The sequence below is a fragment of the Pinus tabuliformis genome, chromosome 5_2, assembly GCF_031772625.1.
Source record: "Pinus tabuliformis cultivar Carrire ecotype Pingquan chromosome 5_2, CPIR1, whole genome shotgun sequence".
Lineage (NCBI taxonomy): Eukaryota > Viridiplantae > Streptophyta > Pinopsida > Pinales > Pinaceae > Pinus > Pinus tabuliformis.
Genome location: NC_142306.1, coordinates 1,120,391,271 through 1,120,409,954, shown reverse-complemented (window position 1 = coordinate 1,120,409,954; position 18,684 = coordinate 1,120,391,271). Strand labels below are relative to the sequence as shown.

Below are 18,684 nucleotides of genomic sequence, written 5' to 3'. Positions count from 1 at the left end.
TGCAAATTATCTACTATCGACCGAGCAACTTTAGATCCAAATCCCTATCTCTACCTTTTATCTGAAACTCAAGAACGTCCTCAGCTACCTAGTTTCCAATCTACAGATTGAATTCTGGCAGCTTTCTCCTCAAAACATGTTTCATTAGCACAACAACTTCTCATGTAAGAATAACCCATCGACCATTCAGTAGTAAAGGTAGTTTGGGTTTGCAGTTGCTGTAGCAGCAAGTGTCCCTACAGTTTCTCTTGGAGATGAATGATCCAAGTTACTCCCAGACTCCCTCTAGTTGGACGAATTACATGTTACCAAAGAGTTTTCTGTTCCCATACTCAAACTGAACCAAAAATTTGCCACAAGCATTTCTGACTGTCCATCATAACAAATTGTCGGGTCACATAGAAAGGTTATTAGATTCTTAACAAATTGTTCTCGGTTCTTTCCTTCCCATCTTTTAACAGAAAGGTCCTTCTCTAGATGACACAAAATGAATAAATGCCTCACAGGGATTTAATCCAAAGACAAAGGATGATTTGACAAATCCACAGCTTCAGCTGAATCATCTTTCTTGTGTGGATCAAAAGAAAGAGACCCATTGAATGGAAGATGTGAAGGAAACTTTTTAAGCCAATCTTTGGAAAAATCTTCCTCCTTTAAGACATTTGAAGCCCGAAGAAACGAAGCTGTTGAACCACTTTCTTAGCAGATCTTGCAATTTCATTGTCAACCATCAAAGAGGAACTTGAAGAAGAAACAACCATGGTAACATTTCCTGCAGTCAAGTAGATGCTTCTCCACTTGGAAGCCGATGGCATTCTCATATCCTCCTCCCCCCATATGCTTCATAAGCCTCGAATTTTCAGTAACCTCATTTCTTGGCTCTTCCATAAATATTTTTCTGTAAGAAACACAGTGAGAGATAACCAAATCATCCAAACCTGCACTAAAGCCATTGAAAGATAAAAATTCAATCAGAAATGTTCAACTGGATTCAAGCACATCACTGCTACTCTTTGGATCTTTGCACTTAACAACTGCATTGAAAATTTCAGTCAAAGAACTTAGCAATTTCATATTACCATTGAATAATAGTATTTCGCTATTGCTTATGAAAAGCCCATTCGTCTCACAACCCAAGTCCAGAGGTGGAGTCAAATGTAAAAGCTAGCTAGCCGTCTAAAATTGCTCTCCATCAACATCAACATGACAACGTATTCAAGGGATTTAAACCCAACGTTGAGCATTAAAAGTGCTTTGATTTAACCATCTATTATTGTTATGACAGTCTACAATCAAATATAAAAGTAAGGAATGCTCCCTTGCAAGTTTAGAAAATGCAGCTCCAACTGAACCACTCATCAACTATAAATTCCTTTGAGGCGGGTTCTCAAGGAGTGAAGATGAAGAGGTTATATTGCCATATTTTCTTCCCTGCTTCACCATAAAGGCTTTCATAGTTTCATACAAAAACATTTTGCCATGACTGCGACTACATTGGTCCTCAGATATTGTTATGATTAATTTATGCCTTAATTGTAGTTGAAGATACGTCTCTAATTCCCTCCTTGCTTAAAAGCCAGCATTCTCTTAGATCCTGTATTTGCAGCAGTGGGGGTGGTACAAATGAACATAGACCAGTTGTCACAACAGCACCTTGGACGCTAAGATATTTTAGCGTTGGAAGGGAAGACACTGTATGAAGAGTAATGTCTGAGAGAAAGTCATTCTGAGAGGAAGATGATTCAATCCCTTTGAGAAAGTAAGGGGATGGCAGGCCAGATCAGAAATGCGAGTATTTACTAAGTCTAAGATTCCCAAGTGTTCAAGTCGTTGAAAAGAAGACAGTGAAAATTGTGGATTTGATTCACTTTTTCCTACAGGAATGAAACCTTTGATATTAATGAAGCTCAAGCTGATGCTACGTAATGCAGGAATGAGGCCCAAATATGCAAGAGCGTTATCATCCATCATGGTGTGAGATAATGCAATGAATTCAAGTTTGGGTACATTTCCATATAAAATAGATAAAGCATCAGAAGTGACTCTTGTAGTACTTAGGTTAAGATATTTAAAATTTACTCTAATATCAACCGCTGAGTTCATGGATGAGTATGTCACTCTAGTGCAGCTGAGATTTTGGCACTCAAGCCTATTCCTACCGTCAAGGAAGGACACATTGTCCATGGATGATGCAGACATATCTAGAAAAGTCAAATTTTGAGCATGAAGGCAAGAAACCATGCGATAGGCATCTATGAAGCTTACCTCAAAGAGATGTAGCGTCAACATTGATGTTTCGGGTGCTTCCAATTCAATAGAAACCAATGCTGGAAATTGACTGACATTTTTCCATGCGAATTCAATTTAGGGAAAAAATTTGAGAAAAATAGCCCCTTCATTAGGAGTCTTGCTACCCAACATATCTGATTGATGTAACTGTGTCAAATTTGCAATGAAGAATCCACCAAGTCTATGATCAGTGAGCCACCTAGGTCTGAGGTGAGAGATGTGAGAACAGAAAGTTGAGCTACTCCATCTGCCTTTATTCCAGTCTTTGAAATGTTGGAAATTTGGGTAGCTATGGTCGGAAATTTTCATTGGCAAGTGATGGAGAAATTTCATATTTTTGGGTTTGACGAAGTCGGCCTCATGATCATCAAGTGGGCCCCACATGTGTGAAAATGTACCTCCTAAAACTCATATAAATATAGATTCGTTGAACCTCATTTGGACACACATCACATCTTATCTGAAATAGCAAGAGAGCAAGTTCACACATGCTGTTGACACCTAATCCTCTGCGATTGGGTGAATGTGGAATGTGAACAGTCATCAAGAAGATGAACTGATCAGTCACATTCATGTATATAACAATAGCTACCTAATGAAATAAATGAATCAGTTTTTCTGCCAAGTCTGGAGTTACTCCTGGTCTGACATGGTATCAGAGCCAGTCCTAAGAATAGTCGTAACTCCCTTCATCTCTGCCACTGCCTCTGTCCTGAAATGCTCTGCCTCCATTGCATTGCATTCATCTGATTATTCTGTCCATAATGCGCTGCCCCCGCCTGTCCGTCAGTAGCATCACTGTTGAACGCTGCTCTTTTTATTATACCCTCTTTAACGGTCACTGTTGAACGCTGCTCTTTTCATTATACCCTCTAGCAGAAAACTGGCGATTCTGAGCTATTCGACGGTGAAAACTGAATATTTCGAGTCTTTTTGGGAAAGACTAGTCCCAGAAGCTGTCGCGGAGCCGAATGAGGCTTTGAACGGTCTGAACGGGTCTTTGTGGTCGTTGGTTCGGTTAACCTTGTACAGCTGGAGATAACATGGTATTGAAAGGCATTTGGATGGCGTATTGATCAGTCTTGACAGTGGCATGAATTGCCAGACACAACAAAGGTAATGCGTGTTGAAACCTTGTGAAGAACTGTGGTTGATTGTAAGTTGGGTAAAGGATTCCATATAAATTTGGAGCATCGATTCTTTGCCGTGGCAATCGATACAAGTTTCGATCCTTCGCTGTGATGATTGATTGTATTTAACGCATATTTCAAAGTTGAATATTTAATCTGCTTTATGTCACCCATTGCACCAAGCTCTCTTTCAAAGCCACGCTGTTGATCAATGCTGCTTCTAGTAAGTCTTTTTATGGCAAAAGCTGTATGTTCATCTATGACCAGTTTGTAGACTGTTCCATAACCACCAGTTCCAATAATGTCCTTATTGGTCAGATTCAGTGTCTTCTTTAACAAAATTTCAGAGGTAATGGAGCTCTTTCCTGATGACTGGAACAAAACCATTTTACTACCTGTTTTGGTTTCTTGAGAAACGCGGTGTCTGGACCATCTCCTGTAGAGAAAATAAGCAAGAACATGGCGCCGTCTGTGGGAAGAGAAGTGGAAACTGAATTCGAATTGCGATGAACTAAACCCGTGGACGTGTTGCAATCAAGGCTGTGCGCAGTGTATACCATTCAAAACGTTTGTTCATAGTGTTGAGTATTGTGCAGTATCATTCAAAACTTTTAAAGCGTTTATATATTGCGCTGCTTTCAAAGTAGTATTGCATGATATATTGAAGTGATATATTGATACATTGAAGTAATATATTGAAGTGATATATTGATACATTGAAGTGATATAGTGATATATTGCGCTGCTTTCAAAGTAGTATTGCATGATATATTGAAGTGATATATTGATACATTGAAGTAATATATTGAAGTGATATATTGATACATTGAAGTGATATAGTGATATATTGCGCTGCTTTCAAAGTGGTATTGCATGATATATTGATATATATTGAAGTGATCCCTTGCGCGTTTTTTTCAAAACATAGTAGTATTGCATGATATATTGAAGTGATATGTACAAAGAAATGCTGATGCTTCTATCAAACGTTAGAGGAAAATAAAGTGCATAAGGCTGTAACATAAGGATTTTTTTTCCAGCAGAAGTATTTTTACAGAATGCATTCAATCATCTCTATGGTAGGGATAGTTCTCACTGGCAAGGAGAACTATCCTGAATGGTCCCGGATGATAAAACACACCCTCATCTTCAATGAGTTGTGGAAGGGAGTGTGTGTCGGAGAAGGAGACAATGACCCAGTACAACCTACATCAGACAAAGAACTCGTCATTTGGGATAACAAGAACAACAAAGCATATGCATTAATTGCAGCATCTGTAAATGAAGAAGTAAGTCACCATATTTCATCATATTCAACTGCCTTTGAAGCTTTACAAAAGCTCAAAGAACTCTATGACTCACATTCTGCACTTGAAGTTGTTCAGCTCATGATTAAACTCTTCACTCTTGAACTGAAAAATAATGATCCTCTTGCTCTTGCATCTGAAGTAAAATCCATAATGCATGATATCAAATCCACTAAGGTGGAGCTGGATATCCCTCTTATTGCTTTTCTCAAGGCACTCTATCCTACTTACTCCAATTATCTTGAGTCTTTACAAGCAAATGGAAATCTTAAAGATATAACCTTTGAATCTCTTGTGAAAAAGTTTGCTGAAAGAGAGAAAGCCTTTGGAAAGAAGACAGTCCCTGAATCTTCTGAAGAGACTGTTTGCCTTGCTCATAAAGAAAAGCATCCTGCTCAAGATTCTACAAGAGGAAGAGGTGGACGAAGAGGAAGAGGAAGATACTTCAGAGGCAGGGGGGGCAGACATTCTCAAGGAGAAAAAGCAGATCTGCATTGCATTCGCTGCAAACGAAATGGATCACATGATGCTTCTACATGCAAGCTACCATGGGACAAAATTGAGCAGAAAAGAAACCAGCAGAAAGGTAAAACTGATGATACAGACAAAGGTAAAGCACCTGAATCCACTCACTATATTGAGGCACAATGTAACATTGGAGTAAATGAAGATTTGTTTAATGCTTCACTTGCTTCTTCGAAAAATGATTGGTTGTTTGATTCAGGAGCAACCTGTCATATGACTCATAGGAAAGATTTTTTTGAAGATTTCACTGACAATGTTGATGGAGCAGTATACTTTGCAGATCAGTCAAAAATCAAGCCATCAGGGCTTGGCACAATCAGACTTAAACTGCCTGGTCTTCCAGACTTTCTTCTGGATCATGTTCTATATCTCCCACAGCTCAAGAGAAACTTGCTGTCCTTGGTCCACATCCGCCAGCAAGGTCACTCCATTCATATGTTTGATGGCAAGCTTGAGGTAAGAAAAGCATCTGACCACTCACTTGTCATGAGGGGAATAGAAGAAGAAAGGCTTCTCAAACTACAAGGAACCTCTGCTCATGCACATCATTTCTCATATATTTCTCATCATGAAGAAGGTACACTTCCATCAAGTTTATTATGGCATGCTAGATTTGGACATTTAAACTATGACAGTGTCCGCTTATTGAAGAAGAATGGTGTTGCTGGTTTGCCTACAATTCCTAGGAAACATAAGCAATGTGATGCTTGCATTCTAGGAAAGCATAGCAAACAGTCTTTTCATGATTCGCATTCAAGAGCACATAGGAAGCTTGAACTCATTCATTCAGATTTATGTGGTCCAATGCCTATTCCTTCTGCAAATGGAAATAAATATATCATGACATTTATTGATGATTACATCAGAATGTGTTGGGTTTATTTATTGAAGAACAAATCTGATGCTTTTCAAACATTCAAGAATTTTCATAAATGGATTGAAAATGATGCACAATCTCATATTGGGTCTATTCGCACTGATAATGGAAAAGAATATACATCAAATGAATTTGAACACTATCTTCGCCAACATGGGATTAAACATCAAACAACTGTGCCTTATAATCCCCAACAGAATGGTGTAGCTGAAAGAATGAATAGAACAATCTTGAATATGGTACGATCCATGTTCTTTTTCAAAAATGTAAAGATAATGTTTTGGGCTCATGCTGTTCTATGTGCTACATATATAAAGAATAGATGTCCATCTAATGCTATAAGAAACAAGACTCCTTATGAATTGTGGTATGGACATGTTCCTTCGGTAAAACATCTCAGGATCTTTGGTTCCACCTGTTATGCTTTGATACCAAAGGTACATAGAAACAAACTTGGTGCTAGAAGTCGTAAGTGTATTTTCCTGGGGTATTCAAACACCTCTAAAGCATACCGCCTCTATGATGAAGTAAATAAAAAGTTTGTTGTATCTAGAGATGTCATTTTTCTTGAATCATCCAAATCTGACAATGTTGTTGAGCGGCAACTTGATCGCTTGGATAGATTCGCAAAAACAAAATCATTTCAAGAATTTGATAATCAGATTCCACATCTTGAAGGGGGATTCCTATACTAGAACAACATGTGGAATCTTCTTCTGAAGAACAATCTCCCCTGCATGAAACTCCAACAACGGATGATGCTTTAAGTGATGTAATTGATAGAATTGGGAAACTCAATCTTGATTCAGTACCAACTCAATCAACAGAGCAGCCTGGACCATCTCAGAAAGGTCCCCCAAAGTGGCTGACAAAGACACTTGAAAGTGTTCATCCTGATGAAATTGGAAAAACAGGAACCAGAAATTCAAACTGACAAAATGGAGGTGATGTAGATGACTCTAATTCACCTGTTGATATGGATGTTACTTATGATTGTGAATTGAACTTGTCTACAGATTTTGAACCAACTTCCTTCAAAGAAGCTGCTTCTCATGATGAATGGAAAGAAGCGATGAAAAAGGAGTATGATGCCCTCATAAAGAATGGCACTTGGAAGCTGATTGATCCTCCATTTGGAACCAAACCAATTGGCTGCAAGTGGGTCTACAAGAACAAGTACAAAGCTGATGGCTCACTTGACAAGCACAAAGCTAGGTGGTGGGCCCCAGTATTGTAGCAATAATGCTACAACTCCTGGAACTCCCTTCTTTAACTTTATCAACCCGGTAGTTCGTAATAAACTTGGAAGCGACGGTGCTGTATGCACAAGTACTAGCTCTTGCCGCAGCTGTCACTTGGTCAGCTGGCACAAGACCGCTAGGGGCTTAAGCCAACTTCTGTGAGCTCTTAGAAGAAGCTTTTTAACTGATGGATGGAAGCTAACTCAAAGGAAGCTAATCTACTTGCGGAAAGAAACTGAAAATCGAAAACAAACGCAAACCCTAGCAAACCCTAATTCTACCAGCTAGTCCTACTGACGCAAATGAGAAAATGCAAACTACTGGAAGAGATTCCATTACTTCTATGAAGTTAAAATACATGTGGCTAGACTACATCTAACTGAAGAAAACATATTTTTTGTATTTTTGAATAAGTTATTAGAATTATCATGCATGTGCTTTTTAACTGGCTTTTTACTGTGCAGAGGTGGATCAAGGAGGAGAAATGCTTGGAAAAGGTTGAGAAGGTTCAGAGAGGGTCTAAGGAGTCCCTAACACCCTTCCGGAGAGTTTCACAAAGTTTGGCTATCAAGAAACCTCATTTGTGAGCTTCTACAGGAAGTCTGCAGGGGTTCTACAGGATGTTCAGAGATTTCTACAGGATGTTTTGTAATTTTCTACAGGATGTTCTGAAAAGAGGATTTTGGAGAATGGATGGAGGGAAAAAGGTGGAGGAACGAGTATGGAGGTGAAATAGGGGTGTAGGGGAGTTCAAGACTTGGAGGATGGAGTCGAGGAGTGGCGCAGATGGTGAGATTTGTTCAAGGAGGGATGAAACAATGTTGCACAAGAAGATGAGAATCATGGCAAATTAGGCGAATGAGGCAAATGTAAGGTAAGGGTTCTGAGTGAAGGGTGAAGCAGGTAGGTTGGATGGAGTACGAGCAGGTAAGGAAGGATAATAGGTACTCTGTAAGCGGTTTTTCAAACTGAACAAACAAACACTTATAAAACCTATGACCTAGTTACTTCACTCTAATTTGACCTAACATCAAAAGTAAATGAACAGAAGAATTCGAAATGAAATACGTGAAATAACTATGCAACTAAGCAATCATAAACTGAAGCATGCAATCAAAACTGATATCAAGTTCGACAACTAAAAATCCAACACTATTAATTGCATGGTGAAGCAAAAAGACAGTGTTTTTGTTGGCAGCAAAGTCACATTGGTCCCAGCTCATGATTCCACTGAGGGGGAGGTGAGATCCAAAGTACTTGGTAGCCTTTTTCTGAATATATTCCCTGTGATTAACCGATCAAGTAAATCTGAACATGAAGAACCTTTTTAATCATCAAGAGCAACTTAAATAACAACACAACATTTAAATCTAAATAGCAGATTTTATTCTAAGAATGCAGCAAAGACACATGAAAGTAAACAAAGGAGGTATTGGGCACTTGAGATGGGCCCAACCCCAAGAGCTATAGCCTCCTAAGAGAGATTTAGAGCTGGTGCAAAGCTGGATTCATCTTTATTGAGCAAGAAAAGAAGAGTTACATCAAAACTGTCCACAAGGAGAACTTGAAAATGAGCTGAAAGCAAAGCTAATCTATTGCCTAAAAATCGAACTACAAAATGAATACAAAAATGACTAACTACTGGCTAAAAATTGACTAACCACTGGCTACAAAATGACTAACCACCAGCTACAAAATGACTAACCACTAGCTACAAAATGACTAACCACTAGCTAACCAAAATGAGGTCCTAAGCCTTCTTATTTATACAAATTGAGGACCCAACAGTCCTCCTAAACTTTAGGGACTCGGCTGCCCAAAACTTGTAGTTAACAACAGTCCTACTTGACTTGCTTGGCTGCCCTTGTGCTAATTGATTTGGTGGCCCTTGAACTCTGAGCTGATGGTGGAGAATTCGAGGTAAGGGCCCATAAATGAAGGGGACACCTTCCTACAAATCCTCTTCCTTGTTCTCCCACGAATTTGGCTGCCAAGTGCTCATTAAAACCTTCAATTTTGTCTCCAAGTTGATCAAAAAGGCTACATAAAGCACCCATTAGACTTGCTGGCATAATGACTAACCCAATTCACTCTATTAGCATAAATATAATCAAAAACATGCAATAAACTAATGAGAATGGTGAATTAAGTCGAATTAGGAGGTTGAATGAGCCCAAATAATTATCCATTTCTGGGGCTCATCATCACCCCCCTACTGAAAGTGTTGCTCATCCTCTGAGCAACCAATTTATCTCCTCATCTTTGATGGCCCTGGTGGCCTCCCTGTCATGCCAAGCTTCTAAAGTGATGCCCTCTTCTCTATCATGAAACCATGCTTTTCTCTTTGCTTCTTCCCACTACTTGCTCCTTTTTCTAGAGAATTCTCAGCTTTGGTATGATTGTGCAAATATATTCAATATGATGGTGGCAATGGTGGTGAAAGGAGATGAAATTAGTGGAGGATGGAAGAAAAGAGTGGTTGCATGCCTCCTCAACAAACTTCAAGCTTCAAATCCCTCTCCATAATTGATTCTGGCCTGCCCAAAGGCTTCTACAGGATGTTTCTGGTAAAAATACAGAACTTCTGGTAGAAAGTCCTGTAGCTTCCTGTAGAAGGTTGAACCATGACTAAATTGTGTCTGAACCCTGAGAAAAATGAGTGTTCATGGAGGGGATGGATGTGAGGATGCCTAGGAACTTGGTAGGGACCCTTCTGCTTGTGTTGGGAGGCCCCATTTCCACATTGTGTACCTGCAACCTGCAACAATTACCAGGGATTAAACTTGTTTTTTTTTTTTCTCTGTTTCATCCTTCTTTTTCTTTCTTGCTTTTCCTCTTGCTTTCCTTGTGATGGTTTCACTGTTGGTCTGCCCTGGGTTTTCTTACCCTTAGCTTTCTTCCCCTCTGTTTTCCTCTCTGCCTCAATTTGCTCCTTTTCCTCACTGCTGGATGAAGTGAGTTCCTCGGCCAGAATTTGGATATAATGCCCTGTTTTGGCTTGTGCTCTGATCAGAAGGAGAATTCTGATATGGCTTTCCTCCTTGACTCTCAGGACAAGATTTCTCTGTTGGTTGTATCTCCCCTTTCACCAATTCCTTGGTTATAATATTGTTGCTGCCCCAAAACTTGACTGTCAAAATGAAATTAGGCTCTCACAGACAGAGTGCAGAGCTAATTTTCACACTAACCATATAACAGTCACAAAAGAAAAAGGTTTATATGTGCACAGGTGAGCCTTACAGCGGTTTATCGTTATAATGGGGAGAGTTTTCTGGCAGGAACCATGGAGGTGAATACGACGCAACACCATTCAAAAGAAATTCTGTGTATTATATAAGCAAAACACTGTCTGGACCCACAGGCAGATTGGTTCCAATATTTTTCACTTCAAATGAGATAATTCACCACCTTTCGAAAATTAAGCATGGGGATGGCATGTTCGAGCGTACCTCTCCTTGATATTTCCAATTTGTCGAAGAAAAATCCAGGCTTTTCTGCTCTGGAAGGCTGTTTTCTGTGTTTCCTGTAGAAGACTTCCTGTAGAAACGCCTGTAGAGCGCGACAGGCGGGAATTTTTTAAGAAACGGCAGAAATCTCGAGAAACCAGGCATGAATCTTGCAGAGGACCACTGGTTAACTGATCTGGACGTGGTGGACGTGTGCTCCAGTTGTGACCGCAGTTGAACAAAGAGTGGTGAGAGTTTCAGCTGAGCGTCGTTTAACTGCAGCGTGATTCACGTGAGAGAGTGAAGTGGCCAAGTGTACGTGGCCACATGCAACTGGAAGTGTTGTTCCTGAACTGTGTGTTTTCCCCCTGTAATCACTGCCATGAATTGAACTGAGGTTTAAACGGCCAACACTCCTGGTTGCTTTAATTTTCACGTAAGTCAGTTGTCCACGTGTACTGCGTGACTTTCGGCTGAGTGCTAGAGAAGGAAATCAGCTTAACCTTGCTATATTCGTGGCTTAATCCCACCATTCCATTCATTCATGCATTTCTTTAATTAGATTCATGCAATAGAGGAACAAGTTTTAGTCACGTACCTGAAGTCAAATGGCTGCTGTGACCTGTCATTTGCTGCATGCACTGGTTTTTGTGGTTGCATGTGGCTTGGCTGCTAATTTTTGGTTGTTTTCCTTGTGCAGGTGTCCTCTGGCCGGATGCATGCTGCAGGAGTTCATTTCCACGCTCAGATCTGCACCCTTAAGCTGCTGCTGCTAAATTTTCACCGGACCAGAACTTGTTTTCGCCGTTGCTCCCAAACGGTAAATCGGATCGATCTGAAAATTTCCGAGCATGTTACTATCATCATGATGCACCTCCCATAGCAAAATCGTGATCAATGGATGCACAAATTTCGAGAAAAATGGAAAATGGCTGAAGATTTCAGAGATCAATTTCTCGGAAACCGTGCATCGGAATCGGCTGAAACTACTTGGGTAGGCTACTATCACCCATGTGCATCTCCCCATGAAACAGGTTTTGAAACGGATGCATGGATATGGAGAAAATGCAAAAATGGCTGAAGGAGATGGAGGCTGATTTCTTGGAAACCGTGCACTGGAATTGGCTGAAACTGCTCAAGCATGTTTCCATCACCCCTGTATGATTCTCTGTAAAACGGTTTTTCAAATGGATGCATGGTTTTCAAGTTAAGGCAAAAACAAATTCTGTTCTAGGTATTTTTGCTTCAAGGCATTTTGCAATTTTGTTGCATGGTATGAAAAATGAACTTGGGCTGTGATGCAGGTATGGAGATGATGGAGGAGGAGTTTGAAGATTGCAGGAGGACTTCTGAACCCTTGAGGAAGCTACCATGTTCGCCAAACCACCTTTTTGAAATCCATTTCTAGCTTCCTACAATTTCTACAGGAACTTCCTGTAGAAGCACAATGAGGTGGAAAAATGATGGAGAAAGGCGAGGGATGGACACAGAGGTGCTTGCAGGCCTAACCAACAGATTCCATTTTAGAATTGAATTTGGTTCGTCCAAAGGTTCTACAGGATGTTTCTTGTAGAAATATAGAACTTCCTCTAGAAGGCACAAAAACTCCTTTGTCTTTGTTTTGAGTGATCCTACTGACCTGCAATGTCATTGCTACAACCTGAAATTATTCAATGGAAATTAGATTTATTTTTCTTTTTCTTTTTCTCTTTTTTTTTTTGAAAAACAACTAGGGCGCCTCATGGAGGTTTTCACCCTAATTGCTTGCCCTGGGCGCCTCCAAGGGAGGTTTTCACCCAGAGATCTTATTCTCTTTTCTCTTTTTTTCCCCAACCCATTGACCACCTCATGGAGGTTTTCAATCAATGAGCCAATCTAAGGCGCCTCCGAGGAGGTTTTCACCTTAGATTTTTATTCTCTTCTTATTTTCATTCTTTTTCTCTTTTTTCTTTTTTTTTCTCTACCCTACCCTACTTGAAAAACAAAATCATTTTCAAGTGTAAGAATACTTCCAATGGAGCCATGTGCACATCGAGATTAGAGACAAGATGATGTGAAGGCTCGAAATGCATGCTTTGACAGGTATCCGGATTTCAGAGACCAAATGATCTGACTTTGAAGGGATCAAACATAGCTGAAGAAGATAGTACCGCTGCAACTTAGTGACCGTCTGAAACCATATCTCAATATAGCTCTGATATCCTTGGTCCTTTTGCTGATCTGGATCATTCTTCATGTCACCTTCTATCATGACCTTCTCATCTTCCTCTTTTTGCTGATCTTTCTCTTGAGTACATGGAGGATTTGATGGTAACCATGAGGGAACTCTCTCGATCTCTAATTCTGATCTCTTCTCTTCATCAAGTGCAGCCCATGGTTCTTTGATATCCTCTTTTGAATCTTCTTTTGCCAGATGTGGTCCTTCAATGCTTTCAATATAGTCTCCGCTTTGCAACACTCTTCTTGAGCTATGGTGAAGATCGTTGAGCTCAAGAGGAGTCATTTGGACATGTTGTGCCTCAGCATTGTAATGGAGTTGAGCTACTCCAATGTGTGGATTTGGAAATGGTGGTATGGGTAGCTGAGTGGGGGTGTATATTTGAGATGGATGTGGATGGGGTTGTGGTTGGGCAGGCATTTGGGGTTGCCTTGGTGGAGCAGGAGGCGATGGTTGTGGATGAGAAAGTGGTGAAGGAAAAGAAGCAGGAGGAGTGTTGTATTGGGGCCTCCACCCCTGATGAGGTGCATTCCACTGAGGTTGTGGCTGAGCATAAGAGTGAAATGAATGAGTAGCTGGTTGGGCATAATATGGATCTGTGAAGGAATAAGGAGGAGGTGTGAACCAGGAAGGATGAGTAGGGGGACCCCAAGAAGGCATGAAAGTGGCTTGATAGGGGTCATAATAGGTCTCGGGTGTCCCTTGCAGTTCCTGCTGGTAAGATCTAGGTCCATGCGGCCTCCTTTGGTTCATATAATAGAGTGATTCAGTGGCTCCTTTGGTTCTCTGATATGCGGCTTTGATTCTGGGTAAGGAAGGGCACTGATCTGTAGGATGGTATTCTTCACAGATGAAACACACTTCTAGGGAGTGCATTGGACATTCGTTCCTAGGATGCTTTCTAGTGCACCTGGGACAAAAGATGACCAAAGCCCTCTTGGCTTCCTCTTGCTCCTTTTGGATCCATAGGGTATCCAATTGCATGGCAAGAAACTGCCTCATATCACTCTTGAAATCTTCTATCTGATCTTCAAATTCGTCTTTGGATAGGGGACTGCTCCCAACATTTCTGCTTGTAGCCATTTGCTCCAGAGGAATGGTTTCTTCTTCTTCTTCCCTTGAGGTTCTTCAAATATGTCTTGCTGTCCACCTAAGGGTTCTTTAATCACAACCATCGAAGAAGAGAGAAGGTTGGCTGTGTGAAGTGGTGGGGGTGTTGTGCAATCATTTTTCTAACTTATCTCTACTCCTACAAGGCATGAAATGAAATCTTTTTGGTTGATTTTTGCATTTTTCTTCTTGTACCTGCAAAACTAAAATAGGTTGAACTGCAACTAACTATCTTGCTGAAACGAAAATGCGGAATTGAAATGAAAGCATGAAAGGACTAATCTATTTTGCTCAAATGAAATTGCAGGAATGAAATGCTAGGCTACGCTTGCGGAATTGAAATGCTAATCTACGCTTGCAAAAATGAAATTGCGGAATTGAAATGCTAATCTATGAAAGCGGGAAATGCTAATCTACTTTTGCATAAATGAAATTTCATAATGGAAATGAAATAAACTACTTAGCAGAAGATTGTAGTGGAAAATAGAAGAAAAGAAACAATCACCAATACTCTGACGCTTCCCCGGGAACGGCGCCAAAAAGATGGTGGGCCCCAGTATTGTAGCAATAATGCTACAACTCCTGGAACTCCCTTCTTTAACTTTATCAACCCGGTAGTTCGTAACAAACTTGGAAGCGACGGTGCTGTATGCACAAGTACTAGCTCTTGCCGCAGCTGTCACTTGGTCAGCTGGCACAAGACCGCTAGGGGCTTAAGCCAACTTCTATGAGCTCTTAGAAGAAGCTTTTTAACTGATGGATGGAAGCTAACTCAAAGGAAGCTAATCTACTTGCGGAAAGAAACTGAAAGCCAAAAAGAAACGCAAACCCTAATTCTACCAGCTAGTCCTACTGACGCAAAGGAGAGAATGCAAACTATTGGAAGAGATTCCATTACTTCTATGAAGGTAAAATACATGTGGCTAGACTACATCTAACTGAAGAAAACATATTTTTTGTATTTTTGAATAAGTTATTAGAATTATCATGCATGTGCTTTTTAACTGGATTTTTACTGTGCAGAGGTGGATCAAGGAGGAGAAATGCTTAGAAAAGGTTGAGAAGGTTCAGAGAGGGTCTAAGGAGTCCCTAACACCCTTCTGGAGAGTTTCACAAAGTTTGGCTATCAAGAAACCTCATTTGTGAGCTTCTACAGGAAGTCTGCAGGGGTTCTACAAGATGTTCAGAGATTTCTACAGGATGTTCTGTAATTTTCTACAGGATGTTCTGAAAAGAGGATTTTGGAGAATGGATGGAGGGAAAAAGGTGGAGGAACGAGTATGGAGGTGAAATAGGGGTGTAGGGGAGTTCAAGACTTGGAGGATGGAGTCGAGGAGTGGCGCAGATGGTGAGATTTGTTCAAGGAGGGATGAAACAATGTTACACAAGAAGATGAGAATCATGGCAAAGTAAGTGAATGAGGCAAATGTAAGGTAAGGGTTCTAAGTGAAGGGTGAAGCAGGTAGGTTGGACGGAGTACGGGCAGGTAAGGAAGGATAATAGGTACTCTGCAAGCGGTTTTTCAAACTGAACAAACAAACACTTATAAAACCTATGACCTAGTTACTTCACTCTAATCTGACCTAACATCAAAAGTAAATGAACAGAAGAATTCGAAATGAAATACGTGAAATAACTATGAAACTAAGCAATCATAAACTGAAGCATGCAATCAAAACTGATATCAAGTTCGACAACTAAAAATCCAACACTACTAATTGCATGGTGAAGCAAAAAGACAGTGTTTTTGTTGGCAGCAAAGTCACATTGGTCCCAGCTCATGATTCCACTGAGGGGGAGGTGAGATCCAAAGTACTTGGTAGCCTTTTTCTGAATATATTCCCTGTGATTAACCAATCAAGTAAATCTGAACATGAAGAACCTTTTTAATCATCAAGAGCAACTTAAATAACAACACAACATTTAAATCTAAATAGCAGATTTTATTCTAAGAATGTAGCAAAGACACATGAAAGTAAACAAAGGAGGTATTGGGCACTTGAGATGGGCCCAACCCCAAGAGCTATAGCCTCCTAAGAGAGATTTAGAGCTGGTGCAAAGCTGGATTCATCTTTATTGAGCAAGAAAAGAAGAGTTACATCAAAACTGTCCACAAGGAGAACTTGAAAATGAGCTGAAAGCAAAGCTAATCTATTGCCTAAAAATCGAACTACAAAATGAATACAAAAATGACTAACTACTGGCTACAAATTGACTAACCACTGGCTACAAAATGACTAACCACCAGCTACAAAATGACTAACCACTAGCTAACCAAAATGAGGCCCTAAGCCTTCTTATTTATACAAATTGAGGACCCAACAGTCCTCCTAAACTTTAGGGACTCGGCTGCCCAAAACTTGTAGTTAACAACAGTCCTACTTGACTTGCTTGGCTGCCCTTGTGCTAATTGATTTGGTGGCCCTTGAACTCTGAGCTGATGGTGGAGAATTCGAGGTAAGGGCCCATAAATGAAGGGGACACCTTCCTACAAATCCTCTTCTTTGTTCTCCCACGAATTTGGCTGCCAAGTGCTCATTAAAACCTTCAATTTTGTCTCCAAGTTGATCAAAAAGGCTACACAAAGCACCCATTAGACTTGTTGGCATAATGACTAACCCAATTCACTCTATTAGCATAAATATAATCAAAAACATGCAATAAACTAATGAGAATGGTGAATTAAGTCGAATTAGGAGGTTGAATGAGCCTAAATAATTATCCATTTCTGGGGCTCATCACTAGGCTTGTGGCAAAAGGATTTGCACAGAAGGAAGGGGTCGATTATGAGGAAACTTTTGCCCCCACAGCAAAATGGGCCACCATCCGGACACTCTTTGCACTAGCTGCTCAGAACGGTTGGAAAGTCCATCAAATGGATGTAAAAACTGCATTCTTGAATGGAGATCTAAAAGAGAATGTTTTTATGTCCCAGCCTGAAGGATTTGCTGTGAAAGGACATGAACATAAAGTATGCAAACTTGTGAAGTCCTTGTATGGCCTCAAACAAGCACCACGAGCCTGGTATGAAAAACTAACTGAGCATCTTCTGAAACTCAACTTCAATCATTTTGATCTTGATGATGCAACTTTATTTGTCAAGAAAGTTGGAAAAATAGTTGTATATCTTGTGGTATATGTAGATGATATTTTAATGACAGGGAACAATGAAAGCTATATTGCATCCATAAAGAAAGAATTAGGAAAAAGTTTTGAAATGACTGATTTAGGCTATGTTCATTACTATCTTGGCATTGAAGTAACCCAACATCCAAAATCCATATTTCTTTCTCAAAAGAAATACATTGGAGATTTGTTAAACAGATTTGGCATGACAGAGTGCAATCCTCTTTCTACTCCAATGGAACAAAACTTAAAGCTCACATCTATTGAAGGAAAGGAATTTGAGGATGCAACAAAGTATAGACAGCTTGTAGGAAGTCTCATCTACCTCACTACTACCAGACCAGACATTTCATTTACTGTTGGAATCCTCTCCAGGTTCATGCAAAAGCCTTGTGAGGGACATTGGTCTGCTGCAAAAAGAGTTCTAAGGTACTTGAAGGGAACTCAAGACCTTGGAATCAAATATACACAGGTGGACGACTTCAGCTTGATTGGATACTCTGATTCAGACATTGATGGAGACAAAGAAACTGGAGTATCTACTTCAGGATATGCTATGAGTCTTGGATCAGGAGCTGTCTCTTGGAGATCACGCAAACAATCAGTTCCAACAGATTCCACAACAGAAGCAGAATACGTGGCAGCAGCTGAAGCAACGAAAGAAATTGTGTGGCTCAGGAAAATTCTTGAAGATTTGCAGGTAAAACAAGTACAATCAACTCCACTCATGATTGACAACACCTCTACAATAAAGTTGGCCAAGAACCCAAAGTTCCATGATCGTACAAAGCACATCAATACTAAATATCATCTGATCCGACATCATGTTGAGGCCAAAACAATCCATCTTCGTCATTGTTCCACAAATGAGCAAATTGCAGACATCTTCACCAAAGCGCTTGGAAGAGAAAAGCTTGAAAGATTCAGAACGATGCTTGGACTCACCAACATCCCTTCATATTAAAGGGGGGAATGTTGACACCTAATCCTCTGCGATTGGGTGAATGTGGAATGTGAACAGTCATCAAGAAGATGAACTGATCAGTCACATTCATGTATATAACAATAGCTACCTAATGAAATAAATGAATCAGTTTTTCTACCAAGTCTGGAGTCACTCCTGGTCTAACACATGCAAAGGAATCTGAAGGAGAATCTTATCTGTGTTGACGAACATTTCTTCTCTATTTCAATTTCGTTGACTTGGACTATTGTGGATCCGTTTGACTGAGATTTAGACTGTCTTATAGGGCCGAAGATTGCAGAGATAAGTTGACTTTGTTTGATTGAGATTTTGTCCCTATTCTGGGTTGTTGATTGGAGTTGACCACATGCTTTGACTGAGGCTTTGACCGCAAGTTTGACTGGTTCGTTGAATATCATTTTTGAGGCAATTTAGGACCGAATTTCAGCTC

At 40.2% G+C, this 18,684-nt stretch overlaps 1 pseudogene; it reads right to left on the bottom strand.

The window, feature by feature from the left end:
• Positions 1-1,362: 1,362 nt before the first annotated feature.
• Positions 1,363-3,806, bottom strand: LOC149163148 (uncharacterized; annotated as a pseudogene).
• Between the last annotated feature and the right edge of the window lie 14,878 nt (positions 3,807-18,684).